This window comes from Cinclus cinclus, chromosome 34 (genome assembly GCF_963662255.1).
Source record: "Cinclus cinclus chromosome 34, bCinCin1.1, whole genome shotgun sequence".
In the NCBI taxonomy this organism is placed as follows: Eukaryota; Metazoa; Chordata; class Aves; order Passeriformes; family Cinclidae; genus Cinclus; species Cinclus cinclus.
In genome coordinates this window covers 1,460,764-1,476,784 of record NC_085079.1, presented here as the reverse complement: position 1 = coordinate 1,476,784, position 16,021 = coordinate 1,460,764, and positions in this window count along the sequence as shown.

The window sequence follows — 16,021 nt, the reverse complement described above, 5'->3', positions numbered from 1 at the left end:
TTTGGGCCTCTGATGGCAGCCAGGTTTGGAGGAGGGGGCAGCTTTGGTCTGGGAGAAATCCTCGTCCTTATGGAATTTTTGTAGGCAAAAGCCCTGCATGGGCCGCAGGCAAGTTGACTCCGAAAGGAGGCACTTTTCCCCAAGAAGCCAAACTCAAGAGCCCACTTGGCATATGTCATTTTGTAGGGCGCGTTTGGGCCTCCGATGGCAGCCAGGTTTGGAGGAGGGGGCAGCTTTGGTCTGGGAGAAATCCTCATCCTTATGGAATTTTTGTAGGCAAAAGCCCTGGACGGGCTGCAGGCAAGTTAGGCATGTTGGCTTTGAAAGGAGGCACTTTTCCCCAAGAAGCCAAACTCAAGAACCCACAATGCAGATGTCATTTTGTAGGGCGCGTTTGGGCCTCCGATGGCAGCCAGGTTTGGAGGAGGGGGCAGCTTTGGTCTGGGAGAAATCCTCGTCCTTATGGAATTTTTGTAGGCAAAAGCCCTGGACGGGCTGCAGGCAAGTTGACTCCGAATGGAGGCACTTTTCCCCAAGAAGCCAAACTCAAGAGCCCACTTGGCAGGTGTCATTTTGTAGGGCGCGTTTGGGCCTCTGATGGCAGCCAGGTTTGGAGGAGGGGGCAGCTTTGGTCTGGGAGAAATCCTCGTCGTTATGGAATTTTTGTAGGCAAAAGCCCTGCATGGGCCGCAGGCAAGTTGACTCCGAAAGGAGGCACTTTTCCCCAAGAAGCCAAACTCAAGAGCCCACTTGGCAGATGTCATTTTGTAGGGCGCGTTTGGGCCTCTGATGGCAGCCAGGTTTGGAGGAGGGGGCAGCTTTGGTCTGGGAGAAATCCTCGTCCTTATGGAATTTTTGTAGGCAAAAGCCCTGCATGGGCCGCAGGCAAGTTGACTCCGAAAGGAGGCACTTTTCCCCAAGAAGCCAAACTCAGGAGCCCACTTGGCATATGTCATTTTGTAGGGCGCGTTTGGGCCTCCGATGGCAGCCAGGTTTGGAGGAGGGGGCAGCTTTGGTCTGGGAGAAATCCTCGTCCTTATGGAATTTTTGGAGGCAAAAGCCCAGGACGGGCTGCAGGCAAGTTGACTCCGAATGGAGGCACTTTTCCCCAAGAAGCCAAACTCAAGAGCCCACTTGGTAGGTGTCATTTTGTAGGGCGCGTTTGGGCCTCTGATGGCAGCCAGGTTTGGAGGAGGGGGCAGCTTTGGTCTGGGAGAAATCCTCGTCCTTATGGAATTTTTGTAGGCAAAAGCCCAGGACGGGCTGCAGGCAAGTTAGGCATGTTGGCTTTGAAAGGAGGCACTTTTCCCCAAGAAGCCAAACTCAAGAACCCACAATGCAGATGTCATTTTGTAGGGCGCGTTTGGGCCTCCGATGGCAGCCAGGTTTGGAGGAGGGGGCAGCTTTGGTCTGGGAGAAATCCTCGTCCTTATGGAATTTTTGTAGGCAAAAGCCCAGGACGGGCCGCAGGCAAGTTGACTCCGAATGGAGGCACTTTTCCCCAAGAAGCCAAACTCAAGAGCCCACTTGGCAGGTGTCATTTTGTAGGGCGCGTTTGGGCCTCTGATGGCAGCCAGGTTTGGAGGAGGGGGCAGCTTTGGTCTGGGAGAAATCCTCGTCCTTATGGAATTTTTGTAGGCAAAAGCCCTGCATGGGCCGCAGGCAAGTTGACTCCGAAAGGAGGCACTTTTCCCCAAGAAGCCAAACTCAAGAGCCCACTTGGCATATGTCATTTTGTAGGGCGCGTTTGGGCCTCTGATGGCAGCCAGGTTTGGAGGAGGGGGCAGCTTTGGTCTGGGAGAAATCCTCGTCCTTATGGAATTTTTGTAGGCAAAAGCCCAGGACGGGCCGCAGGCAAGTTGACTCCGAATGGAGGTACTTTTCCCCAAGAAGCCAAACTCAAGAGCCCACTTGGCAGGTGTCATTTTGTAGGGCGCGTTTGGGCCTCCGATGGCAGCCAGGTTTGGAGGAGGGGGCAGCTTTGGTCTGGGAGAAATCCTCGTCCTTATGGAATTTTTGTAGGCAAAAGCCCTGGACGGGCTGCAGGCAAGTTAGGCATGTTGGCTTTGAAAGGAGGCACTTTTCCCCAAGAAGCCAAACTCAAGAACCCACAATGCAGATGTCATTTTGTAGGGCGCGTTTGGGCCTCCGATGGCAGCCAGGTTTGGAGGAGGGGGCAGCTTTGGTCTGGGAGAAATCCTCGTCCTTATGGAATTTTTGTAGGCAAAAGCCCTGGACGGGCTGCAGGCAAGTTGACTCCGAATGGAGGCACTTTTCCCCAAGAAGCCAAACTCAAGAGCCCACTTGGCAGGTGTCATTTTGTAGGGCGCGTTTGGGCCTCTGATGGCAGCCAGGTTTGGAGGAGGGGGCAGCTTTGGTCTGGGAGAAATCCTCGTCCTTATGGAATTTTTGTAGGCAAAAGCCCTGCATGGGCCGCAGGCAAGTTGACTCCGAATGGAGGCACTTTTCCCCAAGAAGCCAAACTCAAGAGCCCACTTGGCAGGTGTCATTTTGTAGGGCGCGTTTGGGCCTCTGATGGCAGCCAGGTTTGGAGGAGGGGGCAGCTTTGGTCTGGGAGAAATCCTCGTCCTTATGGAATTTTTGTAGGCAAAAGCCCTGCATGGGCCGCAGGCAAGTTGACTCCGAAAGGAGGCACTTTTCCCCAAGAAGCCAAACTCAAGAGCCCACTTGGCATATGTCATTTTGTAGGGCGCGTTTGGGCCTCTGATTGCAGCCAGGTTTGGAGGAGGGGGCAGCTTTGGTCTGGGAGAAATCCTCGTCCTTATGGAATTTTTGTAGGCAAAAGCCCAGGACGGGCCGCAGGCAAGTTGACTCCGAATGGAGGCACTTTTCCCCAAGAAGCCAAACTCAAGAGCCCACTTGGCAGGTGTCATTTTGTAGGGCGCGTTTGGGCCTCCGATGGCAGCCAGGTTAGGAGGAGGGGGCAGCTTTGGTCTGGGAGAAATCCTCGTCCTTATGGAATTTTTGTAGGCAAAAGCCCTGGACGGGCTGCAGGCAAGTTAGGCATGTTGGCTTTGAAAGGAGGCACTTTTCCCCAAGAAGCCAAACTCAAGAACCCACAATGCAGATGTCATTTTGTAGGGCGCGTTTGGGCCTCCGATGGCAGCCAGGTTTGGAGGAGGGGGCAGCTTTGGTCTGGGAGAAATCCTCGTCCTTATGGAATTTTTGTAGGCAAAAGCCCTGGACGGGCTGCAGGCAAGTTGACTCCGAATGGAGGCACTTTTCCCCAAGAAGCCAAACTCAAGAGCCCACTTGGCAGGTGTCATTTTGTAGGGCGCGTTTGGGCCTCTGATGGCAGCCAGGTTTGGAGGAGGGGGCAGCTTTGGTCTGGGAGAAATCCTCGTCCTTATGGAATTTTTGTAGGCAAAAGCCCTGCATGGGCCGCAGGCAAGTTGACTCCGAAAAGAGGCACTTTTCCCCAAGAAGCCAAACTCAAGAGCCCACTTGGCAGATGTCATTTTGTAGGGCGAGTTTGGGCCTCTGATGGCAGCCAGGTTTGGAGGAGGGGGCAGCTTTGGTCTGGGAGAAATCCTCGTCCTTATGGAATTTTTGTAGGCAAAAGCCCTGCATGGGCCGCAGGCAAGTTGACTCCGAAAGGAGGCACTTTTCCCCAAGAAGCCAAACTCAGGAGCCCACTTGGCATATGTCATTTTGTAGGGCGCGTTTGGGCCTCCGATGGCAGCCAGGTTTGGAGGAGGGGGCAGCTTTGGTCTGGGAGAAATCCTCGTCCTTATGGAATTTTTGTAGCAAAAGCCCAGGACGGGCTGCAGGCAAGTTGACTCCGAATGGAGGCACTTTTCCCCAAGAAGCCAAACTCAAGAGCCCACTTGGCAGGTGTCATTTTGTAGGGCGCGTTTGGGCCTCTGATGGCAGCCAGGTTTGGAGGAGGGGGCAGCTTTGGTCTGGGAGAAATCCTCGTCCTTATGGAATTTTTGTGGGCAAAAGCCCAGGACGGGCTGCAGGCAAGTTAGGCATGTTGGATTTGAAAGGAGGCACTTTTCCCCAAGAAGCCAAACTCAAGAACCCACAATGCAGATGTCATTTTGTAGGGCGCGTTTGGGCCTCCGATGGCAGCCAGGTTTGGAGGAGGGGGCAGCTTTGGTCTGGGAGAAATCCTCGTCCTTATGGAATTTTTGTAGGCAAAAGCCCAGGACGGGCCGCAGGCAAGTTGACTCCGAATGGAGGCACTTTTCCCCAAGAAGCCAAACTCAAGAGCCCACTTGGCAGGTGTCATTTTGTAGGGCGCGTTTGGGCCTCTGATGGCAGCCAGGTTTGGAGGAGGGGGCAGCTTTGGTCTGGGAGAAATCCTCGTCCTTATGGAATTTTTGTAGGCAAAAGCCCTGCATGGGCCGCAGGCAAGTTGACTCCGAAAGGAGGCACTTTTCCCCAAGAAGCCAAACTCAAGAGCCCACTTGGCATATGTCATTTTGTAGGGCGCGTTTGGGCCTCTGATGGCAGCCAGGTTTGGAGGAGGGGGCAGCTTTGGTCTGGGAGAAATCCTCGTCCTTATGGAATTTTTGTAGGCAAAAGCCCAGGACGGGCCGCAGGCAAGTTGACTCCGAATGGAGGCACTTTTCCCCAAGAAGCCAAACTCAAGAGCCCACTTGGCAGGTGTCATTTTGTAGGGCGCGTTTGGGCCTCCGATGGCAGCCAGGTTTGGAGGAGGGGGCAGCTTTGGTCTGGGAGAAATCCTCGTCCTTATGGAATTTTTGTAGGCAAAAGCCCTGGACGGGCTGCAGGCAAGTTAGGCATGTTGGCTTTGAAAGGAGGCACTTTTCCCCAAGAAGCCAAACTCAAGAACCCACAATGCAGATGTCATTTTGTAGGGCGCGTTTGGGCCTCCGATGGCAGCCAGGTTTGGAGGAGGGGGCAGCTTTGGTCTGGGAGAAATCCTCGTCCTTATGGAATTTTTGTAGGCAAAAGCCCTGGACGGGCTGCAGGCAAGTTGACTCCGAATGGAGGCACTTTTCCCCAAGAAGCCAAACTCAAGAGCCCACTTGGCAGGTGTCATTTTGTAGGGCGCGTTTGGGCCTCTGATGGCAGCCAGGTTTGGAGGAGGGGGCAGCTTTGGTCTGGGAGAAATCCTCGTCCTTATGGAATTTTTGTAGGCAAAAACCCAGGACGGGCTGCAGGCAAGTTAGGCATGTTGGCTTTGAAAGGAGGCACTTTTCCCCAAGAAGCCAAACTCAAGAACCCACAATGCAGATGTCATTTTGTAGGGCGCGTTTGGGCCTCCGATGGCAGCCAGGTTTGGAGGAGGGGGCAGCTTTGGTCTGGGAGAAATCCTCATCCTTATGGAATTTTTGTAGGCAAAAGCCCAGGACGGGCCGCAGGCAAGTTGACTCCGAATGGAGGCACTTTTCCCCAAGAAGCCAAACTCAAGAGCCCACTTGGCAGGTGTCATTTTATAGGGCGCGTTTGGGCCTCTGATGGCAGCCAGGTTTGGAGGAGGGGGCAGCTTTGGTCTGGGAGAAATCCTCGTCCTTATGGAATTTTTGTAGGCAAAAGCCCAGGACGGGCTGCAGGCAAGTTGACTCCGAAAGGAGGCACTTTTCCCCAAGAAGCCAAACTCAAGAGCCCACTTGGCAGATGTCATTTTGTAGGGCGCGTTTGGGCCTCTGATGGCAGCCAGGTTAGGAGGAGGGGGCAGCTTTGGTCTGGGAGAAATCCTCGTCCTTATGGAATTTTTGTGGGCAAAAGCCCTGGACGGGCTGCAGGCAAGTTAGGCATGTTGGCTTTGAAAGGAGGCACTTTTCCCCAAGAAGCCAAACTCAAGAACCCACAATGCAGATGTCATTTTGTAGGGCGCGTTTGGGCCTCCGATGGCAGCCAGGTTTGGAGGAGGGGGCAGCTTTGGTCTGGGAGAAATCCTCGTCCTTATGGAATTTTTGTAGGCAAAAGCCCAGGACGGGCCGCAGGCAAGTTGACTCCGAATGGAGGCACTTTTCCCCAAGAAGCCAAACTCAAGAGCCCACTTGGCAGGTGTCATTTTGTAGGGCGCGTTTGGGCCTCTGATGGCAGCCAGGTTTGGAGGAGGGGGCAGCTTTGGTCTGGGAGAAATCCTCGTCCTTATGGAATTTTTGTAGGCAAAAGCCCTGCATGGGCCGCAGGCAAGTTGACTCCGAAAGGAGGCACTTTTCCCCAAGAAGCCAAACTCAAGAGCCCACTTGGCAGATGTCATTTTGTAGGGCGCGTTTGGGCCTCTGATGGCAGCCAGGTTTGGAGGAGGGGGCAGCTTTGGTCTGGGAGAAATCCTCGTCCTTATGGAATTTTTGTAGGCAAAAGCCCTGCATGGGCCGCAGGCAAGTTGACTCCGAAAGGAGGCAGTTTTCCCCAAGAAGCCAAACTCAAGAGCCCACTTGGCATATGTCATTTTGTAGGGCGCGTTTGGGCCTCCGATGGCAGCCAGGTTTGGAGGAGGGGGCAGCTTTGGTCTGGGAGAAATCCTCGTCCTTATGGAATTTTTGTAGGCAAAAGCCCTGGACGGGCTGCAGGCAAGTTGACTCCGAATGGAGGCACTTTTCCCCAAGAAGCCAAACTCAAGAGCCCACTTGGCAGGTGTCATTTTGTAGGGCGCGTTTGGGCCTCTGATGGCAGGCAGGTTTGGAGGAGGGGGCAGCTTTGGTCTGGGAGAAATCCTCGTCCTTATGGAATTTTTGTAGGCAAAAGCCCAGGACGGGCTGCAGGCAAGTTAGGCATGTTGGCTTTGAAAGGAGGCACTTTTCCCCAAGAAGCCAAACTCAAGAACCCACAATGCAGATGTCATTTTGTAGGGCGCGTTTGGGCCTCCGATGGCAGCCAGGTTTGGAGGAGGGGGCAGCTTTGGTCTGGGAGAAATCCTCGTCCTTATGGAATTTTTGTAGGCAAAAGCCCAGGACGGGCCGCAGGCAAGTTGACTCCGAATGGAGGCACTTTTCCCCAAGAAGCCAAACTCAAGAGCCCACTTGGCAGGTGTCATTTTGTAGGGCGCGTTTGGGCCTCTGATGGCAGCCAGGTTTGGAGGAGGGGGCAGCTTTGGTCTGGGAGAAATCCTCGTCCTTATGGAATTTTTGTAGGCAAAAGCCCTGCATGGGCCGCAGGCAAGTTGACTCCGAAAGGAGGCACTTTTCCCCAAGAAGCCAAACTCAAGAGCCCACTTGGCAGATGTCATTTTGTAGGGCGCGTTTGGGCCTCCGATGGCAGCCAGGTTTGGAGGAGGGGGCAGCTTTGGTCTGGGAGAAATCCTCGTCCTTATGGAATTTTTGTAGGCAAAAGCCAAGGACGGGCTGCAGGCAAGTTGACTCCGAATGGAGGCACTTTTCCCCAAGAAGCCAAACTCAAGAGCCCACTTGGCAGATGTCATTTTGTAGGGCGCGTTTGGGCCTCTGATGGCAGCCAGGTTTGGAGGAGGGGGCAGCTTTGGTCTGGGAGAAATCCTCGTCCTTATGGAATTTTTGTAGGCAAAAGCCCAGGACGGGCCGCAGGCTAGTTGACTCCGAATGGAGGCACTTTTCCCCAAGAAGCCAAACTCAAGAGCCCACTTGGCAGGTGTCATTTTGTAGGGCGCGTTTGGGCCTCTGATGGCAGCCAGGTTAGGAGGAGGGGGCAGCTTTGGTCTGGGAGAAATCCTCGTCCTTATGGAATTTTTGTAGGCAAAAGCCCTGCATGGGCCGCAGGCAAGTTGACTCCGAAAGGAGGCACTTTTCCCCAAGAAGCCAAACTCAAGAGCCCACTTGGCATATGTCATTTTGTAGGGCGCGTTTGGGCCTCCGATGGCAGCCAGGTTTGGAGGAGGGGGCAGCTTTGGTCTGGGAGAAATCCTCGTCCTTATGGAATTTTTGTAGGCAAAAGCCCTGCATGGGCCGCAGGCAAGTTGACTCCGAAAGGAGGCACTTTTCCCCAAGAAGCCAAACTCAAGAGCCCACTTGGCATATGTCATTTTGTAGGGCGCGTTTGGGCCTCCGATGGCAGCCAGGTTAGGAGGAAGGGGCAGCTTTGGTCTGGGAGAAATCCTCGTCCTTATGGAATTTTTGTAGGCAAAAGCCCTGGACGGGCTGCAGGCAAGTTAGGCATGTTGGCTTTGAAAGGAGGCACTTTTGCCCAAGAAGCCAAACTCAAGAACCCACAATGCAGATGTCATTTTGTAGGGCGCGTTTGGGCCTCCGATGGCAGCCAGGTTTGGAGGAGGGGGCAGCTTTGGTCTGGGAGAAATCCTCGTCCTTATGGAATTTTTGTAGGCAAAAGCCCAGGACGGGCCGCAGGCAAGTTGACTCCGAATGGAGGCACTTTTCCACAAGAAGCCAAACTCAAGAGCCCACTTGGCAGGTGTCATTTTATAGGGCGCGTTTGGGCCTCTGATGGCAGCCAGGTTTGGAGGAGGGGGCAGCTTTGGTCTGGGAGAAATCCTCGTCCTTATGGAATTTTTGTAGGCAAAAGCCCAGGACGGGCTGCAGGCAAGTTGACTCCGAAAGGAGGCACTTTTCCCCAAGAAGCCAAACTCAAGAGCCCACTTGGCAGATGTCATTTTGTAGGGCGCGTTTGGGCCTCTGATGGCAGCCAGTTTAGGAGGAGGGGGCAGCTTTGGTCTGGGAGAAATCCTCGTCCTTATGGAATTTTTGTAGGCAAAAGCCCTGGACGGGCTGCAGGCAAGTTAGGCATGTTGGCTTTGAAAGGAGGCACTTTTCCCCAAGAAGCCAAACTCAAGAACCCACAATGCAGATGTCATTTTGTAGGGCGCGTTTGGGCCTCCGATGGCAGCCAGGTTTGGAGGAGGGGGCAGCTTTGGTCTGGGAGAAATCCTCGTCCTTATGGAATTTTTGTAGGCAAAAGCCCTGCATGGGCCGCAGGCAAGTTGACTCCGAAAGGAGGCACTTTTCCCCAAGAAGCCAAACTCAAGAGCCCACTTGGCATATGTCATTTTGTAGGGCGCGTTTGGGCCTCCGATGGCAGCCAGGTTTGGAGGAGGGGGCAGCTTTGGTCTGGGAGAAATCCTCGTCCTTATGGAATTTTTGTAGGCAAAAGCCCAGGACGGGCTGCAGGCAAGTTGACTCCGAATGGAGGCACTTTTCCCCAAGAAGCCAAACTCAAGAGCCCACTTGGCAGATGTCATTTTGTAGGGCGCGTTTGGGCCTCTGATGGCAGCCAGGTTTGGAGGAGGGGGCAGCTTTGGTCTGGGAGAAATCCTCGTCCTTATGGAATTTTTGTAGGCAAAAGCCCAGGACGGGCTGCAGGCAAGTTAGGCATGTTGGCTTTGAAAGGAGGCACTTTTCCCCAAGAAGCCAAACTCAAGAACCCACTTGGCAGGTGTCATTTTGTAGGGCGCGTTTGGGCCTCCGATGGCAGCCAGGTTTGGAGGAGGGGGCAGCTTTGGTCTGGGAGAAATCCTCGTCCTTATGGAATTTTTGTAGGCAAAAGCCCAGGACGGGCCGCAGGCAAGTTGACTCCGAATGGAGGCACTTTTCCCCAAGAAGCCAAACTCAAGAGCCCACTTGGCAGGTGTCATTTTGTAGGGCGCGTTTGGGCCTCTGATGGCAGCCAGGTTTGGAGGAGGGGGCAGCTTTGGTCTGGGAGAAATCCTCGTCCTTATGGAATTTTTGTAGGCAAAAGCCCTGCATGGGCCGCAGGCAAGTTGACTCCGAAAGGAGGCACTTTTCCCCAAGAAGCCAAACTCAAGAGCCCACTTGGCAGATGTCATTTTGTAGGGCGCGTTTGGGCCTCCGATGGCAGCCAGGTTTGGAGGAGGGGGCAGCTTTGGTCTGGGAGAAATCCTCGTCCTTATGGAATTTTTGTAGGCAAAAGCCAAGGACGGGCTGCAGGCAAGTTGACTCCGAATGGAGGCACTTTTCCCCAAGAAGCCAAACTCAAGAGCCCACTTGGCAGATGTCATTTTGTAGGGCGCGTTTGGGCCTCTGATGGCAGCCAGGTTTGGAGGAGGGGGCAGCTTTGGTCTGGGAGAAATCCTCGTCCTTATGGAATTTTTGTAGGCAAAAGCCCAGGAGGGGCCGCAGGCTAGTTGACTCCGAATGGAGGCACTTTTCCCCAAGAAGCCAAACTCAAGAGCCCACTTGGCAGGTGTCATTTTGTAGGGCGCGTTTGGGCCTCTGATGGCAGCCAGGTTAGGAGGAGGGGGCAGCTTTGGTCTGGGAGAAATCCTCGTCCTTATGGAATTTTTGTAGGCAAAAGCCCTGCATGGGCCGCAGGCAAGTTGACTCCGAAAGGAGGCACTTTTCCCCAAGAAGCCAAACTCAAGAGCCCACTTGGCATATGTCATTTTGTAGGGCGCGTTTGGGCCTCCGATGGCAGCCAGGTTTGGAGGAGGGGGCAGCTTTGGTCTGGGAGAAATCCTCGTCCTTATGGAATTTTTGTAGGCAAAAGCCCTGGACGGGCTGCAGGCAAGTTAGGCATGTTGGCTTTGAAAGGAGGCACTTTTCCCCAAGAAGCCAAACTCAAGAACCCACAATGCAGATGTCATTTTGTAGGGCGCGTTTGGGCCTCCGATGGCAGCCAGGTTTGGAGGAGGGGGCAGCTTTGGTCTGGGAGAAATCCTCGTCCTTATGGAATTTTTTTAGGCAAAAGCCCTGCATGGGCCGCAGGCAAGTTGACTCCGAAAGGAGGCACTTTTCCCCAAGAAGCCAAACTCAAGAGCCCACTTGGCAGATGTCATTTTGTAGGGCGCGTTTGGGCCTCTGATGGCAGCCAGGTTAGGAGGAGGGGGCAGCTTTGGTCTGGGAGAAATCCTCGTCCTTATGGAATTTTTGTAGGCAAAAGCCCTGGACGGGCTGCAGGCAAGTTAGGCATGTTGGCTTTGAAAGGAGGCACTTTTCCCCAAGAAGCCAAACTCAAGAACCCACAATGCAGATGTCATTTTGTAGGGCGCGTTTGGGCCTCCGATGGCAGCCAGGTTTGGAGGAGGGGGCAGCTTTGGTCTGGGAGAAATCCTCGTCCTTATGGAATTTTTGTAGGCAAAAGCCCAGGACGGGCCGCAGGCAAGTTGACTACGAATGGAGGCACTTTTCCACAAGAAGCCAAACTCAAGAGCCCACTTGGCAGGTGTCATTTTGTAGGGCGCGTTTGGGCCTCTGATGGCAGCCAGGTTTGGAGGAGGGGGCAGCTTTGGTCTGGGAGAAATCCTCGTCCTTATGGAATTTTTGTAGGCAAAAGCCCAGGACGGGCCGCAGGCAAGTTGACTCCGAATGGAGGCACTTTTCCCCAAGAAGCCAAACTCAAGAGCCCACTTGGCAGGTGTCATTTTGTAGGGCGCGTTTGGGCCTCCGATGGCAGCCAGGTTTGGAGGAGGGGGCAGCTTTGGTCTGGGAGAAATCCTCGTCCTTATGGAATTTTTGTAGGCAAAAGCCCAGGACGGGCTGCAGGCAAGTTGACTCCGAATGGAGGCACTTTTCCCCAAGAAGCCAAACTCAAGAGCCCACTTGGCAGATGTCATTTTGTAGGGCGCGTTTGGGCCTCTGATGGCAGCCAGGTTAGGAGGAGGGGGCAGCTTTGGTCTGGGAGAAATCCTCGTCCTTATGGAATTTTTGTAGGCAAAAGCCCTGGACGGGCTGCAGGCAAGTTAGGCATGTTGGCTTTGAAAGGAGGCACTTTTCCCCAAGAAGCCAAACTCAAGAACCCACAATGCAGATGTCATTTTGTAGGGCGCGTTTGGGCCTCCGATGGCAGCCAGGTTTGGAGGAGGGGGCAGCTTTGGTCTGGGAGAAATCCTCGTCCTTATGGAATTTTTGTAGGCAAAAGCCCAGGACGGGCCGCAGGCAAGTTGACTCCGAATGGAGGCACTTTTCCCCAAGAAGCCAAACTCAAGAGCCCACTTGGCAGGTGTCATTTTGTAGGGCGCGTTTGGGCCTCCGATGGCAGCCAGGTTTGGAGGAGGGGGCAGCTTTGGTCTGGGAGAAATCCTCGTCCTTATGGAATTTTTGTAGGCAAAAGCCCTGCATGGGCCGCAGGCAAGTTGACTCCGAAAGGAGGCACTTTTCCCCAAGAAGCCAAACTCAAGAGCCCACTTGGCAGGTGTCATTTTGTAGGGCGCGTTTGGGCCTCCGATGGCAGCCAGGTTTGGAGGAGGGGGCAGCTTTGGTCTGGGAGAAATCCTCGTCCTTATGGAATTTTTGTAGGCAAAAGCCCAGGACGGGCTGCAGGCAAGTTGACTCCGAATGGAGGCACTTTTCCCCAAGAAGCCAAACTCAAGAGCCCACTTGGCAGATGTCATTTTGTAGGGCGCGTTTGGGCCTCTGATGGCAGCCAGGTTTGGAGGAGGGGGCAGCTTTGGTCTGGGAGAAATCCTCGTCCTTATGGAATTTTTGTAGGCAAAAGCCCTGCATGGGCCGCAGGCAAGTTGACTCCGAAAGGAGGCACTTTTCCCCAAGAAGCCAAACTCAAGAGCCCACTTGGCAGGTGTCATTTTGTAGGGCGCGTTTGGGCCTCCGATGGCAGCCAGGTTTGGAGGAGAGGGCAGCTTTGGTCTGGGAGAAATCCTCGTCCTTATGGAATTTTTGTAGGCTAAAGCCCTGGACGGGCTGCAGGCAAGTTAGGCATGTTGGCTTTGAAAGGAGGCACTTTTCCCCAAGAAGCCAAACTCAAGAACCCACAATGCAGATGACATTTTGTAGGGCGCGTTTGGGTCTCTGATGGCAGCCAGGTTTGGAGGAGGGGGCAGCTTTGGTCTGGGAGAAATCCTCGTCCTTATGGAATTTTTGTAGGCAAAAGCCCTGCATGGGCCGCAGGCAAGTTGACTCCGAAAGGAGGCACTTTTCCCCAAGAAGCCAAACTCAAGAGCCCACTTGGCATATGTCATTTTGTAGGGCGCGTTTGGGCCTCTGATGGCAGCCAGGTTAGGAGGAGGGGGCAGCTTTGGTCTGGGAGAAATCCTCGTCCTTATGGAATTTTTGTAGGCAAAAGCCCTGGACGGGCTGCAGGCAAGTTAGGCATGTTGGCTTTGAAAGGAGGCACTTTTCCCCAAGAAGCCAAACTCAAGAACCCACAATGCAGATGTCATTTTGTAGGGCGCGTTTGGGCCTCCGATGGCAGCCAGGTTTGGAGGAGGGGGCAGCTTTGGTCTGGGAGAAATCCTCGTCCTTATGGAATTTTTGTAGGCAAAAGCCCAGGACGGGCCGCAGGCAAGTTGACTCCGAATGGAGGCACTTTTCCCCAAGAAGCCAAACTCAAGAGCCCACTTGGCAGGTGTCATTTTGTAGGGCGCGTTTGGGCCTCTGATGGCAGCCAGGTTTGGAGGAGGGGGCAGCTTTGGTCTGGGAGAAATCCTCGTCCTTATGGAATTTTTGTAGGCAAAAGCCCTGCATGGGCCGCAGGCAAGTTGACTCCGAAAGGAGGCACTTTTCCCCAAGAAGCCAAACTCAAGAGCCCACTTGGCAGATGTCATTTTGTAGGGCGCGTTTGGGCCTCCGATGGCAGCCAGGTTTGGAGGAGGGGGCAGCTTTGGTCTGGGAGAAATCCTCGTCCTTATGGAATTTTTGTAGGCAAAAGCCCAGGACGGGCTGCAGGCAAGTTGACTCCGAATGGAGGCACTTTTCCCCAAGAAGCCAAACTCAAGAGCCCACTTGGCAGATGTCATTTTGTAGGGCGCGTTTGGGCCTCCGATGGCAGCCAGGTTTGGAGGAGGGGGCAGCTTTGGTCTGGGAGAAATCCTCGTCCTTATGGAATTTTTGTAGGCAAAAGCCCTGGACGGGCTGCAGGCAAGTTAGGCATGTTGGCTTTGAAAGGAGGCACTTTTCCCCAAGAAGCCAAACTCAAGAACCCACAATGCAGATGTCATTTTGTAGGGCGCGTTTGGGCCTCCGATGGCAGCCAGGTTTGGAGGAGGGGGCAGCTTTGGTCTGGGAGAAATCCTCGTCCTTATGGAATTTTTGTAGGCAAAAGCCCAGGACGGGCCGCAGGCAAGTTGACTCCGAATGGAGGCACTTTTCCCCAAGAAGCCAAACTCAAGAGCCCACTTGGCAGGTGTCATTTTGTAGGGCGCGTTTGGGCCTCCGATGGCAGCCAGGTTTGGAGGAGGGGGCAGCTTTGGTCTGGGAGAAATCCTCGTCCTTATGGAATTTTTGTAGGCAAAAGCCCAGGACGGGCTGCAGGCAAGTTGACTCCGAATGGAGGCACTTTTCCCCAAGAAGCCAAACTCAAGAGCCCACTTGGCAGGTGTCATTTTGTAGGGCGCGTTTGGGCCTCTGATGGCAGCCAGGTTTGGAGGAGGGGGCAGCTTTGGTCTGGGAGAAATCCTCGTCCTTATGGAATTTTTGTGGGCAAAAGCCCAGGACGGGCTGCAGGCAAGTTAGGCATGTTGGATTTGAAAGGAGGCACTTTTCCCCAAGAAGCCAAACTCAAGAACCCACAATGCAGATGTCATTTTGTAGGGCGCGTTTGGGCCTCCGATGGCAGCCAGGTTTGGAGGAGGGGGCAGCTTTGGTCTGGGAGAAATCCTCGTCCTTATGGAATTTTTGTAGGCAAAAGCCCAGGACGGGCTGCAGGCAAGTTGACTCCGAATGGAGGCACTTTTCCCCAAGAAGCCAAACTCAAGAGCCCACTTGGCAGGTGTCATTTTGTAGGGCGCGTTTGGGCCTCTGATGGCAGCCAGGTTTGGAGGAGGGGGCAGCTTTGGTCTGGGAGAAATCCTCGTCCTTATGGAATTTTTGTAGGCAAAAGCCCTGCATGGGCCGCAGGCAAGTTGACTCCGAAAGGAGGCACTTTTCCCCAAGAAGCCAAACTCAAGAGCCCACTTGGCATATGTCATTTTGTAGGGCGCGTTTGGGCCTCTGATGGCAGCCAGGTTTGGAGGAGGGGGCAGCTTTGGTCTGGGAGAAATCCTCGTCCTTACGGAATTTTTGTAGGCAAAAGCCCAGGACGGGCCGCAGGCAAGTTGACTCCGAATGGAGGCACTTTTCCCCAAGAAGCCAAACTCAAGAGCCCACTTGGCAGGTGTCATTTTGTAGGGCGCGTTTGGGCCTCCGATGGCAGCCAGGTTTGGAGGAGGGGGCAGCTTTGGTCTGGGAGAAATCCTCGTCCTTATGGAATTTTTGTAGGCAAAAACCCAGGACGGGCTGCAGGCAAGTTAGGCATGTTGGCTTTGAAAGGAGGCACTTTTCCCCAAGAAGCCAAACTCAAGAACCCACAATGCAGATGTCATTTTGTAGGGCGCGTTTGGGCCTCCGATGGCAGCCAGGTTTGGAGGAGGGGGCAGCTTTGGTCTGGGAGAAATCCTCATCCTTATGGAATTTTTGTAGGCAAAAGCCCAGGACGGGCCGCAGGCAAGTTGACTCCGAATGGAGGCACTTTTCCCCAAGAAGCCAAACTCAAGAGCCCACTTGGCAGGTGTCATTTTATAGGGCGCGTTTGGGCCTCTGATGGCAGCCAGGTTTGGAGGAGGGGGCAGCTTTGGTCTGGGAGAAATCCTCGTCCTTATGGAATTTTTGTAGGCAAAAGCCCAGGACGGGCTGCAGGCAAGTTGACTCCGAAAGGAGGCACTTTTCCCCAAGAAGCCAAACTCAAGAGCCCACTTGGCAGATGTCATTTTGTAGGGCGCGTTTGGGCCTCTGATGGCAGCCAGGTTAGGAGGAGGGGGCAGCTTTGGTCTGGGAGAAATCCTCGTCCTTATGGAATTTTTGTAGGCAAAAGCCCTGGACGGGCTGCAGGCAAGTTAGGCATGTTGGCTTTGAAAGGAGGCACTTTTCCCCAAGAAGCCAAACTCAAGAACCCACAATGCAGATGTCATTTTGTAGGGCGCGTTTGGGCCTCCGATGGCAGCCAGGTTTGGAGGAGGGGGCAGCTTTGGTCTGGGAGAAATCCTCGTCCTTATGGAATTTTTGTAGGCAAAAGCCCAGGACGGGCCGCAGGCAAGTTGACTCCGAATGGAGGCACTTTTCCCCAAGAAGCCAAACTCAAGAGCCCACTTGGCAGATGTCATTTTGTAGGGCGCGTTTGGGCCTCTGATGGCAGCCAGGTTTGGAGGAGGGGGCAGCTTTGGTCTGGGAGAAATCCTCGTCCTTATGGAATTTTTGTAGGCAAA